The sequence below is a fragment of the Pan paniscus genome, chromosome 5 (assembly GCF_029289425.2).
Source record: "Pan paniscus chromosome 5, NHGRI_mPanPan1-v2.0_pri, whole genome shotgun sequence".
Classification (NCBI taxonomy): Eukaryota; Metazoa; Chordata; class Mammalia; order Primates; family Hominidae; genus Pan; species Pan paniscus.
In genome coordinates, this window is record NC_073254.2 from 19,642,102 (window position 1) to 19,656,999 (window position 14,898).

General features: G+C 45.1%; 1 long non-coding RNA gene across 4 annotated transcripts in view; it reads left to right on the top strand.

Moving 5' to 3' along the window:
* The window catches only part of LOC117980521 (uncharacterized), a 76,612-nt gene that overhangs the window by 9,935 nt on the left and 51,779 nt on the right, over positions 1-14,898 (top strand). For 3 of the 4 annotated variants that reach the window (XR_008625558.2, XR_008625559.2, XR_008625557.2), the window contains exons 2-3: positions 7,538-7,630; positions 8,592-8,739. This is a non-coding gene — a long non-coding RNA (uncharacterized LOC117980521). The remainder of the gene's footprint in view (positions 1-7,537; positions 7,631-8,591; positions 8,740-14,898) is intronic. The other variant, XR_001338183.4, reaches the window with a different exon arrangement.

Here is a 14,898-nt window from a genome sequence, read left to right on the forward strand (position 1 = left end):
CTCAGCCTCCTGAGTAGCTGGGACTACAGGTGTGTGCCACCACACCTGGCTAATTTTTGTACTTTTTGTAGAGACTGGGTCTCGCTATGTTTCCCAGGCTGGTCTTGAGCTCCTGGACTCAAGTGATCATCCACCTTGGCCTCCCAAAGTGCTGGGATTACAGGCATGAGCCACTGCATCTGGAAAAGCAAATTTCTTATTTTGCAATTTGGCCTTGGGGCCTGAGTGGCCAAGCTATGATTGTCTGTTTCCTCTTTGGAGTGGGGAAATGTGTGAGCTGAAGCACCAGTCACATACACACATGTCTATATGCATTTCTGTACAACCCAAGAGATCCAACTTTAGTAAGAGGGAAAGGAAATCAGAACATAGAGGGGGCCTGCTGTTTACCAGTAACTTGTAATCAACATGTCATTGAGTCCCATCTGCAATGGGTGTGTGTATGAGTTAGCTATTGCTACATAACAAACTATCCCGGAACTTAATTAGCTCATAATTGAGCTGGTTAGCAATTTAGGCTGGGCTCAGCTGGGCCATTCTTCTGGTCACAACTCAGCTCTATGTGTGTGGTGTGTGTATGTGTGTATGTTTAGCTCTGCTTCCGGGGGTGAGCTGGCTGTCAACTGGGGTACCTTGGTTCTCCTGCTTATGGTATCTCTTCCTCCAGCAGGCTAACGTGGGCTTGTTTTCATGGAGATGGCGGGGTTCTGAAAGAAAAAACAGAAGCATCCAAGATCTTTGAGCCTAACCCTGAAACTGGCACACTGTCATACTCTCTGCATTTTGTTGGCCAGAGTAAATAAGGCCAACCCAGATACAAGACTGGGGGAAACAAATTCTGTCTGTTTATGGGAGCAGCTATAAAATCTCATTGCAAAGGGCATAGATAGGGAAGTATGAAGAATTGCTATTATTTTTTCAATCAGTATCATTATGCCTTTTCTTGCAGATGAGATTTACCTAATAGTTCCAGATCAAATTCAAAACCTTGAAGTTACTAAGTGACTAGGCTGTGACTCAGTAGTATCAACTATACTTGACTCCAAAGTCCAGACACCTGTATAGACCACAGTACTCATGCATCTCCCCTAGGCCTTCAAGATTCTGGAGAATGACACTTCCGTAAATGCCCATCTAGGGCTCTTCACTTATACCCATTGGGTATAATTCCCTCCAGAGAAAGCTGAACTGTCTTGGAAGAACTTAAAATAACTTAGGGAAACAGCTGAGGGCTGAGTTTAGGAATCAAGGCTCCAGCAATATATTTTTTATTTCTAATTATAGGGGAAATTTGAAAACATAGATAATGCACTCCATATGTTTGCAAATTCTTTTCATCCATTTTTGGTATTTGTAGGCTATTTATGATTTTCAAAGCAAGCTAAATCAAACTGTGCCTGAAACAACCTCTTACTCTGAAAAGCAAGCAACATAAAGATAGATCTGCTGAGAAGACGTTTCCACCTGCTGCAATTTAGCCAAACAGCTGACTGGGTATTGAAGCAGTCCTTTGATTTTAACAGGGCAAAGCTGTATCCAAGACCCCAAACTGAGGAACTGCCATGGGGCACACATGAAAATCACACACAGCTAATGTATCTCTCACCCTGAACCAGTGATCCATATCCGTGGCTGCACATTAAAATCACCTGGGGAGCTTTTAAAATTCCCAAAACCCAAACTACAACAGACCTGTTAAATTGGATTCCCTGGAGTGGGACCCAGGCAGCAGTGTTGTTTAAAGCTCTCCAAGTGATTATATTGTGTGGTCAAGGCTGAAAACCCACTGCTTTAAACCGGTATCTTTTGATGACCTAATTGCAAATAATTTCTCAAATAAATGTAAAATGTTTGCTGCTGAATTGTAGGCTTTCCGTCTTATTTGTGGTACCTACTTACTATCTTTGCACAAACCGATCTCTGCTGCTTGTTTTATTCCTGGATCAACCCCGTTCCATGGGTTTTGAGGGCATTTTATGTGCAGGACAGTGTGCTAGGTGCCATGGCCTTGGTGAGCATCATTGTTGGGGGAGGACTTTGCTGGGGAAAAAAATGTATTATGAAAACTCAAAACCATGCCATTTAGCGAACTGAGGCAAAAATGCAAATATCTGGGTGGTCGCCTGAGAGAACATGAATAGATATCTTGGAATTTTAAAATCCGTCTGATGACACCATAAGTGAGTGTATTCCACTTTTTAAAAAATGCTGCTGTTATTCTCAGATACTGAGTTAGGATTTTTGTGTCAGCATGACGCTGCCTGGCCTCATCACTTGGGTTTGGAAGTGCTCTCTTCAGTTTTTTAAAAGAGTTTGAAGATCGGTGTTCTCCATTAAAGGTTTGGTAGAATTCACCAGTGAAGCCAACAGGTTCAGGGCGGTTTGTTTTTGGTCAGGAGGTTTTTGATTACCGATTCAGTCCCCTTAATGATGGATCTATTCAGATTTTGTATTTCTTTGCAATTCAGTATTTTGTGTCTCTAGGAATTTGCCCATTTTATCTAGGTTGTCCAGTTTGTTGGCATACAGTTGTTGACAGTGCACCCTTATAATCCTTTTTATTTCTCTAGAATTGATAGTCATGTCCCCACTTTAATTTTGATTTTAGTAACTTGTTTCTTCTGTCCTTTTTTCTTAGTCAAACTAAAGGTTTGTCAATTTTGTTAATCTTCTTGAAGAACTGACTCTTGGGTTTGTTGATTTTCTTGTGTTTTTCTATTCTCCATTATTTACCTCTGCTCTAATCTTTACTATTTCCTCCTTCTAACTTTGGATGTAGTTCTTTTTCTCATTTCTTAAGTTGTAAAGTTTGATTGTTGATTTGAAATCTTTCTTCCTTTTTAATGTAATACAGCTATAAATTTCCCACTTAGGATTGCTTTCAAAGTGTCTCATAAGTTTTAGTATGCTGTCTTCATTTTCACTGGTTTCTAGTACTTTCTAATTTCCCTTGATTTCTTCTTTGACCTGTGGTTGTTTATGAATGTATTGCTTAATTTTTTTAGTTTTCCTTCTGTTATTGATTTGTAACTTCATCCTGTTGTGGTCAGGGAAGATACTATGTATGACATCTATTTTTTTTTTTTTTTCCCAACACAGGGTCTCACTCTGTCACCCAGGCTGGAGTGCAGTGGCCCGACCTCGGCTCACCACAACCTCCACCTCCTGGGTTCAAGCAATTCTTCTTCTTGCCTCAGCCTCCCAAGTAGCTGGAATTATGGGTGGCCATCACCATGCCCAGCTAATTTTAGTAGAGACAGAGTTTCACCATGTTGGCCAGGCTGGTCTCGAACTACTGACCTTAGGTGATCCACCTGCCTTGGCCTCCCAAAGTGCTGGGATTACAGGCATGAGCCACCATGCCCAGCCTCAGTTTTCATTTGTAGTTTTGTCCCTAGTCTTTGGAGTAGATTCCTCCCTTCCATGAGCCAGAGAACTCACTAAGTCCATTGCACTATGAACTCACAGAGAATTCACTGCGCATATTCCACAGTGAACTCACAAAGAACTCACTGTGTCCATTGCACTGTAAACTCACAGAGAACTCACTATGTCCATTGCACTTTGACTTGGAGAGAACTCACTATGTACATTGCACTGTGAACTCATGGAGAACTCACTATGCCCACTGCAGTATCTAAATGTAAAGGTTGCAGCTATGGGTCAAAAAACCAGCTCCTAGATTCTTTAATTTTTTGAAGGGTTTTCATGTCTCTATCTCCTTCAGTTCTGCTCTAACCTTAGTTATTTCTTGTCTTCTGCTAGCTTTTGAATTTGCTGTTACTTCTCTAGTTCTTTTAATTGTGATGTTAGGGTGTTGATTTTAGATCTTTCCTGCTTTCTCTTGTGGGCATTTAGTGCTATAAATTACCCTCTACACACTGCTTTAAATGTGTCCCAGAGATTCTGGTACATTGTGTCTTTGTTCTCATTGGTTTCCAAAAACATTTATTTCTGCCTTCATTTCGTTATTTACCCAGTAGTCATTCAGGAGCAGGTCGTTCAATTTCCTTGTAGTTGTGCGGTTTTTAGTGAGTTTCTTAATTCTGATTTCTAATTTGGTTGTACTGTGGTCTGCGAGACAGTTTGTTGTGATGTCTGCTCTTTTACATTTGCTGAGGAGTGCTTTACTTCCAATTAAGTGGTCAATTTTAGAATAAGTGCGATATGGTGCTGAGAAGAATGTATATTCTGTTGATTTGGGGTGGAGAGTTCTGTAGATGTCTGTTAGGTCCGCTTGGTACAGAGCTGAGTTCAAGTCCTGGATATCCTTGTTAATTTTCTGTCTCACTGATCTGTCTAATATTGACAGTGGGGTATCAAAGTCTCCCAATATTATTCTGTGGGAGTCTAAGTCTCTTTGTAGGTCTCTAAGTACTTGCTTTATGAATCTGAGTGCTCCTGTATGGGGTGCATATATATTTAGGATAGTTAGCTCTTCTTGTTGCATTGATCCCTTTACCATTATGTAATGCCCTTCTTTTTCTCTTTTGGTCTTTGTTGGTTTAAAGTCTGTTTTATCAGAGACTAGGATTGCAACCCCTGCTTTTTTTTTTTTTTCTTTCCATTTGCTTTGTAGATCTTCCTCCATCCCTTTATTTTGACCCTATGTGTGTTTTTTCACCTGAAGTGGGTCTCCTGAATACAGCACACTGATGCAGTCTGTGTCTTTTAATTGGGGCATTTAGACCAATTACATTTAAGGTTAAGATTGTTATGTGTGAATTTGATCCTGTCATTATGATGTTAGCTGGTTATTTTGCCCATTAGTTGATGCAGTTTCTTCATAATGTTGATGGTCTTTACAATTTGCCATGTTTTTGCCGTGGCTGGTACCAGTTGTTTATTTCCATGTTTAGTGCTTCCTGCAGGAGCTCTTGTAAGGCAGGCCTAATGGTGACAAAATCTCTCAGCATTTGCTTGTCTGTAAAGGATTTTATTTCTCCTTCACTTATGAAGCTTAGTTTGGCTGGATATGAAATTCTAGGTTGAAAATTCTTTTCTTTAAGAATGTTGAGTATTGGCTCTCACTCTCTTCTGGCTTGTAGGGTTTCTGTAGAGAGATCCACTGTTAGTCTGATGGGCTTCCCTTTGTGAGTAACCCAACCTTTATCCCTGGCTGCCCTTAACATTTTTCCTTCATTTCAACTTTGTTGAATCTGATGATTTTGTGTCTTGGGGTTGCTCTTCTCGAGGAGTATCTTTGTGGTGTTCTCTGTATTTCCTGAATTTGAATATTGGCCTGCCTTGCTAGATTGGGGAAGTTCTCCTGGATAATATCCTGAAGAGTGTTTTCCTACTTGGTTCCATTTTCCCCTCACTTTCAGGTACACCAATCAAATGTAGATTTGGTCTTTTCACCTAGTCCCATATTTCTTGGAGACTTTGTTCATTTCTTCTCACTCTGTTTTTCTCTGATCTTGTCTTCTTGCTTTATTTCATTAAGTCAATCTTCAGTCACTGATATCCTTTCTTCCACATGATTGATTTGGCTATTGAAGCTTTTGTATGCGTCACGAAATTCTCGTGTTGTGTTTTTCAGCTCCATCAGGTCATTTATAGTCTTCTCTACACTGCTTATTCTAGTTAGCAATTCATCTAACCTTTTTTCAAGGTTCTTAGCTTCCTTGTGGTGGATTAGAACATGCCCCTTTAGCTCAGAGGAGTCTGTTATTACCGACCTTCTGTAGCCTACTTCTGTCAATTCCTCAAACTCATTCTCCCTCCAGTTTTGTTCCCTTGCTGCCGAGGAGTTGTGATCCTTTGGAGGAGGAGAGGCATTCTGCTTTTTGGAATTTTCAGCCTTTCTGTGCTGGTTTCTCCCCATGTTTGTGGTTTTATCTACTTTTGGTCTTTGATTTGGTGACCTACAGATGGGGTTTTGGTGTGGATGTCTTTTTTGTTGATGTTGATGCTATTCCTTTCTGTTTGTTAGTTTTTCTTCTAACAGTCAGACCTCTCAGCTGCAGGTCTGTTGGAGTTTGCTCCACTCCAGACCCTGTTTTCCTGGGTATCACCAGTGGAGGCTGCAGAACAGCAAAGTTTGCTGCCTGATCCTTCATCTGGAAGCTTCATCCGAGAGGGGCACCCACCAGTTGCCAGCCAGAGCTCTCCTGTATGAGGTGTCTGTTGGCCCCTATTGGGAGGTGTCAGGCTACATGAGGGTCAGTGACCCACTTGAGGAGGCAGTCTGTCCATTATCAGAGCTCGAATGCTGTGCTGGGAGAACCACTTCTCTCTCCAGAGCTGTCAGGCAGGGACGTTTAAGTCTGCTGAAGCTGTGCCCACAGCTGCCCCTTCCCCTAGGTGCTCTGTCCCAGGGAGATGGGGGCTTTATCTGTAAGTCCCTGACTGTGGCTGCTGCCTTTTGTTCAGAGATGCCCTGCTCAGAGATTGGAATCCAGAGAGGCCGTTGGCCTTGCTGAGCACAGTGGGTTCTGCCCAGTTTGAATTTCCCAGAAGCTTTGTTTACACTGTGAGCAAAAAACCGTCTACAAGCCTCAGCAATGGTGGATGCCCCTCCCCGCTCCAAGCTCCAGCATCCCAGGTTGATCTCAGATTGCTGCACTAGCAGCGAGAATTTCAAGCCAATTGATCTTAGCTTGTTGGGCTCCGTGGGCGTGGGACACACCAAGCCAGGCACCAGAGGGAATCTCCTGGTCTGCCAGTTGCAAAGACCATGGGAAAAGCACAGCATCTGGGCAGTAGTGTACTGTTCCTCCCAGTACATTCTCTCCCTTTCCCTTGGTTAGGAAAGGGAAATCCCCCAACCCCTTGCGCTTCCTGGGTGAGGTGACACCTCGCCCTGCTTTGGCTCGCCCTCCACGGGCTGCACCCACTGTCCAACCAGTCCCATTGAGATGAACCAGGTACCTCAGGTGGAAATGCAGAAAACACCCATCTTCTTTGTTGATCTTGCTGGAAGCTGCAGACTGGAGCTGTTCCTATTCAGATATCTTGCCAGGAATCCCCATCAGTCTCTTTTAATTTAGCTATTCTGGAGGATGTGTGGTGATATCTCATTGATTTTCATTTGCATTTACATGATTATTGAGGAAATTGAACACATTTGGAGATGATTTTTAATAAATTATCTATTCAGCCTTCTACTCATTTTTCTATTATTTGTCTTTTTCTTATTGTTTATAGGAGTTCTCTACACATTCTGGATGTGATTCCTTTGTCTGTTACATGTGTGTATATATTTTCTCCCACTCTAAAACTTGCCTCTTCACTTTCTTAATGGTCTTTTGATAAATAAAAATTATTAATTTGAATGTGGTCTAATTTATCAATCTCTTTCTTTATAGCTATTGGTTTTTGTTATCTGTTTAAAAAATATTTCCCTACTCAAAGTTATAAAAATAATTTATTTTATTTTTTAATATTTATGTTTAAAGCTACATTCCTTCTGAAATTGATTTTTGTGGGTGGTTTAGGATATGTTTCAAGATTTTCTTTTTACACATGGCTATCTAATTGATCTGTCAGCATTAATTTCTTAAATATATTTTTAATGTTTTTGTATTTTTTGTAGAGATGGGGTCTTGCTATGTTGCCTAGACTGGTCTCAAACTCCTGAGCTCAAGTGATCCACCCACCTTGGCCTCCCAAAGTGCTGAGATTAAAGGTATGAGCCACCGTGTCTAGCTACTTGTATTTTTGTACCTGTTAATCAACCTCTCTTCACCCTCCCTCCTTCCCACTACCCTTCCTGGCCTCTGGTAACCACTGGATAGAGTATATCCTCATGAGATCCACTTTCTTCAGTTCCACGTGACTGAGAACATGCAGTATTTGATTTTCTGTTTCTGAGTTATTTCACTTGGGATAACAGCCTCCAGCTCCATCCACATTACATTACTGCAAATGACAAGATTTCATTTCTTTCTATGGCAGTATAATATTCTGGTGTGTGTGTGTGTGTGTGTATGTGTGTGTGTGTGTGTGTATCACATTTTTTTTCTTCATTCATCTGTTGATGGGCACAATCTTGGCTCACTGCAACCTCTGCCTCCCGGGTTTAAGCAATTCTCCTGCCTCACCCTCCTGATTAGCTAGGACTACAGGCATGTGCCACCATGCCCAGATATTTTCTGTATTTTTGGTAGAGACAGCATTTTGCCATGTTGGCCAGGCTGGTCTCAAACTCCTGGCCTCAAGTGATCTGCCCACATCAGCCTCCCAAAGTGCCGGGATTAAAGATATGAGCCACTGCACCTGGCCAAATTTTGGCGATCATGAAGAGTACTGCACTAGACGTGGAGTGCAGAATCTCTTCCATATATTGATTTCCTTTCTTTTAGGTAGATACTACATAAGTTTTAATCCCTGTTTTAACTTACATAAGGCTATATTAACTATTTTAACTGTGGATCTGTGGGATCCCATTTTATTATTTTTATTTATTTATTTATTTATTGAGAGGGAGTCTCCATCTATTGCCCGGGCTGGAGTGCAGTGGTGCGATCTCGGCTCGCTGCAACCTCTGCCTCTTGGGTTCAAGCCATTCTCCTGCCTCAACCTCCCAAGTAGCTGGGATTATAGTTCAGGCAGCCACCATGACTCCTGGCTATTTTTTGTATTTTTAGTACAGAAGGGGTTTCGCCATGTTGGCCAGACTGGTCCTGAACTCCTGACCTCAGGTGATCTGCCTGCCTCGGCCTCCCAAAGTGTTAGGATTACAAGTGCGAGCTACTGTGCCCAGCCACTGGGATCCCATTTTAATCAAGCCAATTTGTAAGTACCAAAAATTTGACTTTTTAAATTTATTATTCATTGTGTTAGCACATCTGTTCCTAATATCAGATATTTTAGGGCAATGGCTACTATGGCTATGGGATAGTTAGGCAAGAGTATAAAGTGTGCCACACCCATATTTCCTCTATTTTATATTTGCTTTCCTAAGATTATCGGGAGTACAGTGTTTAAACTTAGTGGCATCTCAAAGTATAATTTGAGCTTCTGCATTGATTAAGTCTACGAATTGGAAATTTTTGGATTTCCAATTGGGTTAAATTGTGGACCTTTGTATATGTAAATATATATAAATTTTAAAATTTGAAAATATTATAGACATGTAATTTATTTATTTAGCTCTTATTTTTTCCCCCATATCTGGGTTGGTTTTTCCTCCTTGGGCTTCAAAGACTCCCACTCCACCTCCCACAGATTGGGGTTTGCAGTGAAAGAGTAATCGCAGTCTCTCCCGCGATTTAGATCCAAGAGCACATTTAGAAGCCCTTGTCTAACCATGTGTAACAATGCGCTTAGACCCCTTGCCTGAAGTATCAGTCCTTTTTCATTGTCTATCTGGGCAAAATCGTTTATTTATTTATTTATTTACTTATTTATTTTTAAAATGGGGTCTGGCTCTGTTGCCCAGGCTGGAGTGCAGTGGTGCCATCTCAGCTCACTGCAACCTCCACCTCTCAGGCTCAAGCCATCCTCCCCTGTCAGTCTTCCAAGTAGCTGGGACTACAGGCACATGCCATTACACCCTGCTGACTTTTGTACCAATTTTTGTATTTTGGGTAGAGACAGGGTTTCGCCATGTTGCCCAGGCTGGTCTCTAACTCCTGTGCTCCAGCGATCAGCCGGCCTTGGCCTCCCAAAGTGCTGGGATTACAGAGCCACCAGGTGCAGCATGGCAAAATCGTTCAGAATGCCTTATATCTCTAGGTGGGAAACAAAAAATTTTCTGTCTCCTGTGTCCAGCCCTTTTTACCTTTCAGTGTTTACTGGATAAACTCTGGTGGTTCCGAGTGGAGTGGCCCTGCCTGTAGGCAGTGGTCTTCTTTTCCAGAGTGTCCCAAGCAACCTTGCCAGGGTGGGGTCAGCATCTAGCCGGGCTACTGTGGCCTTGCCCGAATTTTCTAGGCTACAGGCCCTTGTTGAGTTCACAGGCAGCAGTGCTCAATAAAGTCTGGGCACACTGCTGGATGCTCTGCACTCCTAAATCAACTGCATGACCCGCTCTGGGGTTTTAAAAGGGGCCGGAAGGAAATGCTGCTTGCTCTTTTTCCTTAGACATCATGCCATGGGTCTCCAACGATGGGATCTCATATCACAGTCAGGGATGAATACAGACAGCAACAACATGAGACTAGGTCCAGAACAGCACCTTGGTGGGGGCCATGGCCCAAGGTGGATGCCACACACTAACTCCGTGTGGGGCTGGAAGCATGTGAACAGCTCCAAAACACATCCTGCCTCTACTGAACATGGTGGCCTGAAATGTCCAGAGCAAGGCGTGTCAGGCACGCGCTTGCAGGGTGCACGTGAAAGCATCAAGTTCACAGACTGCCAATGAGGGCCACACACCCCAGCCCTGATAGCTCCCTCTGCACCCAGAGCCATGCTGGGGTGCAGCGTGTGGACTCCATGCCCTGATTTACTTTCGGTGTGGTTGGGTGGGTGACAAACGGGATTGCTTCAATCCTTTAGCCACTTTCCCTTGATTACTCACAAGCCCCAAATATGGGTGGTGCCGATCCAGAGACACCTCCAGCCTTCTCAGACTTGGGGCTGGGCTGTCCCATGCTGGCTCTGATTGGCAGCATAGGCCATTTACCGGCCAAAGGCCCCTTTGAAGGAAACAGTACAGTGAGCGCCCTCGGCCTGCTACACACAGAGGCTCTGGAGGAGAGAGGGAGGAAGTCCTTAAGCCAGGGTCTTTGCTCCCAGGTTCTGGGGTTCCTGATCTGCCAGAAGGAGAAAAGGCAGAGGTGGGTATGGGGCTGAGGCAGAGCTTCACAGGGAGGTGCAATAAACATGCTCCCCTTGGGCAGAGCCCCACAAAGGTCAAACAAGGGAGGGACAAAAAAACTATATATTTACCTTTGAACAGTTTTCTTCCTCCCTGCTCCTCTGGTCACCTCCAACTTTCTTGCTAGATCAATTCCTGGTTTCTGGGACATAATTTGCGCAGAACCCAGGTGCTAGGAAAATTTTTTAAAAAAGAAAATTATAGCATCCAGAAAGGTTAAATGGATGATAGAATAGAGATAGGCAGAGGCTAGGTGTGTTGGCTCGTACCTGCAATCCCAGCACTCTGGGAGGCCGAGGTGGGAGGATTGCTTGAGCTCAGGAGTTTGAGACCAGCCTGGGCAACACAGCAAGACCCCTGTCTCTACAAAAATAAAAAGATTAGCCATGTGGGTGGTGCATGCCTGTAGTCCCAGCTACTCAGGAGGCTGAGGTGGGAGGATCACTTGAGCCCAGGAGTTCGAGGATACAGTGAGCCATGATTGTGCCACTGCACTCCAGCCTGAGTGATAGAGTGAGACCCTGTCTCTATAAAGAGAGAGAGAGAGAGTGAGAGAGAAGCAGAGAATGGAGAATGAAGGAGAGAGAGGAGAGAGAGGGGTCTTGCGGGCTGGGTCTTAGACAGTTGAGGGTGTCAGAGGCAGGGTCTTCAGGAGGCTGAAAGGTGGTGGTAAGGGAGTGTGGGGGGTGGGGGAGATCAACAGACATAATTTTTAATAGATGTTTTGCTGTGTCTTAAGAACAAATGTTTCTTCTTAGCATTACCTCAAAGGACTACATAAAGGTTTGGACTGCTTTCAGTCTTACTTTATGTCAGGCTATTATTTTTTGGAAGGTGACACTAGGCAAGGATGGGCCATATTGGGGTTCCATGTTTATATGGGTAACATTGCACTAAGACTTGTGTTTTCATAAACAACAGTCAGTGAGGATTTTGCTGCCACCCAATTTTTATAGAAGAGCAGAAGCGCTCCTGCCTTCATGTTGTGGAAGATAGAGAAGGTGGGTGTGGGATCTAAGGACAGCAATCCTGACTTCACCTTCTTCCCCACGGGCGGGGTCAGAAGCCCAGATCTTCCTGTTCTGATCTCAGTCTCGGAGGTGAATCAGGTACCTCGGGCTTTTCTTCTGAAGAAACATCCACGCAATGCCAAACAAACTGGGGGACATCGAGCGATTTGGCCTGCAAGAGTTGCAGAATAACCGAAGAGGGGGTTGGCTCTCGGTCTCTGCTTTATTCCACGGCTTTGTTTCCACTCACTTGTAACTGAGGATTGGCGGTTTCAGACCCCGCACAAAGTCTTTGTGAGTTTTCTCAGCCGCAGACACTTGGGCCTCTTTGTTTTGGATGGCAATGTCACACCGAATGCAAGTTCGAGGAGGTTCTTTGCTGAATGCAGGACAGGAGGCCTGTGCAGGAGACAATGGGAGTGAAGAGGGAAACCTGCCGGCGTACAGACAGTTAAGGCAGCCAGGAAGCCGCGCGCTCCGTGGAAAACCTCTGTTGAAAGCCCCTTCAGTAGTTTAAAGTCTAAAGAGTAGCTGCTGCTACTTTTGATTTCTTCCTTAAAGAGGATCAATTAGAGCCCTCCGATCGCGTCCCCAAAGGCCCTGGTCTGTGCCTGCTGACGCAGGAGAGGCCGACAGCGCTCCCTCCTGCGACCGAGGCGCTTCTCCTTAATTGGTTTGAAAAATTGCAGCTGGATCCCGACAGCCGCTGCTCCCGGGGTGGGTGCGGAGGGAGGGAGCGAGGAGGGAGGGGACAGCTTAGCCTCCCGCCTTCCAGAGCCTCTCCTGAGGCTCCCACCCAGCGCCTTTCTTTCCTTCCTCCCTTCGTTTATTTCTGGGACCCCTCCCCACAAACTTTCTTTAAAGCCTGGTCACGTGAGGTCTCCTCTGAGGTTTTGCTCTCTGCGGTCTGGGACGGCGTTTCTGGAGGCAGCACTTCCCGAGTCGCTAGAGAGTCACTTTCCTGGTCTCTGCCCGCCGGAGCAGGTGACTCTGCTGTTTCTACCTTTGTTAGAAAGCCCATGTCTTGTTTTCTCTCCAGCATTCATTCTGTGCCCTGGTGTCCCGGAGCGCTGAGCCTGCCCTGGTGACTCCATAGGCTTCCTGGGGAAGGCAGAGCCACTGCCATGTGTCCATGGGTCCCCGGGAGAGGCAGTGGACAGCAACTCCTGGCTTCTGGCCTGGAGAAGGAGCTGCGTTTGGCTTAGCCTGGGTTTCCTCCTCTATAAATGAAGGGGGCTGGATTAAATTAATCTGTTCTCAGATCCCCTTTTCTTTTTATATGTTTATTTTTGTTTTGTTTTGTTTTGTTTGTTTTACTTTTTGAGATGGAGTCTCACTCTGTCACCCAGGCTGGAGTGCAGTGGCGCTATCTCAGCTCACTGCAACCTCCACCTCGTGGGTTCAAGTGATTCTCCTGCCTTAGCCTCCGAGTAGCTGGGATTACAGGCGCCAGCCACCATGCCTGGCTAATTTTTGTATTTGTATTTTTATTTATTTATTTTACTATTATTATTATTTTGAGATGGAGTTTCACTCTGTTGCCCAGGCTGGAGTGCAGTGGCACAATCCTGGCTCACTGCAACCTCCGCCTCCTGGGTTCAAGCGATTCTCTTGCTTCAGCCTCCTGAGTAGCTGGGATTACAGGTGCTCGCCACCACGCCTGGCTAATTTTTTATAATTTTTGATAGAGTCAGTGTTTCCCCATGTTGGCCAGGCTGGTCTTGAACTCCTGACCTCAAGTGATCTGTCCACCTTGGCCTCCCGGAGTGCTGAGATTACAGACGTGAGCCAACGCACCTGGCCTAATTTTTGTATTTTTAGTAGAGACGGAGTTTCCCCATGTTGGCCAGGCTGGTCTTGAACTCCTGACCTCAGGTGATCCACTGACTCGGCCTCCCAAAGTGCTGAGATTACAGGTGTGAGCCACCACATCAGCTCAGATCCCTTTTTCTTTCTGCTGATAAAAATTCTGTTCAAACAAAACTGCCAGGAAACACACCCACAGAGCCCTGGAACTCAGCGCCACTCCTTGGTTTCCAGCTCTGACAGGTCCCCAGCAGCACAAAGCTGCCCAGGGCACAGCTGGAAAGCCAGCCAGGCTGGGTGCTCCCCAGGGCCCTCTCAGCTCTAACCTTCAGGGGTCTTGTGCCGTGGAGTTTTCAGGAGGGGCCCTGGAGACAACAGGACCGGTGGCACCGCAGCCTTTCCCTTTCAGGGTGCTTAAGTGCCCTGGGCTGGTGGAGGGCTGGGCGCAGGAGAGAGGCAAGTGGCAACAGCGTTTATGCTACGGAGGACTGTAGCCCCACTGTACCCTAAAGCGAGCTGGGGGAAACAGATGGGCATTCCCAGCCCCATCTCCAGCTCCCCTCCCCCATCCCCCAGAGACAGGGTTGAAGAGGAAGGCCAGATGAAGCTTTGGCCATTTTTTTCTCAGTGCAATGGAAAGTTATGGAAAGATTTTACATACAGGGTTCAGCATGATACAACTTACACATTTAAAAGATTTACATGTTTAAAAAAACTAGACTAGGCTGGGTGCAGTGGCTCACGCCTATAATCCCAGCACTGTGGGAGGCCGAGGCAGGCGGATCAGTTGGGTTCAGGAGTTCGAGACCAGCCTGGCCAACATGGGGAAACCTCATCTCTACTAAAAATACAAAAATCAGCCGGGTGTGGTGCTGCGCGCCTATCGTCCCAGCTAGTTGGGAGGCTGAGACAGGAGAATTGCTTGACCCGGGAGACAGAGGTTGCAGTGAGCCGAGATCACACCACTGCACTCTAGCCTGGGAGACAGAGTGAGACTCTGTCTCAATAAATGAATGAGTGAATGAATGAATGAATGAATGAATAAATAAATAAATAAATAAATTTGACTAAAAGGTTGGAGAGTGGGTTGAGAGGATAAGTCTGGAGGCAGGAAAAACTGAGGAATGTATTCACCAATCTTATGAAGAGATGAAGGCGTACCCAAGAGAAGTGAAACCATATGTCCACACAAACACTTGAGCAAGAATTGCTATAGGTTGAAGGTTTGTGTCTCCCCCAAATTCCTATGTTGAAATCCTCACCCCCAAGGTGATGGCATTTGGAGGCGGGGCCTTCGTGAGGTGACCGGGTCAT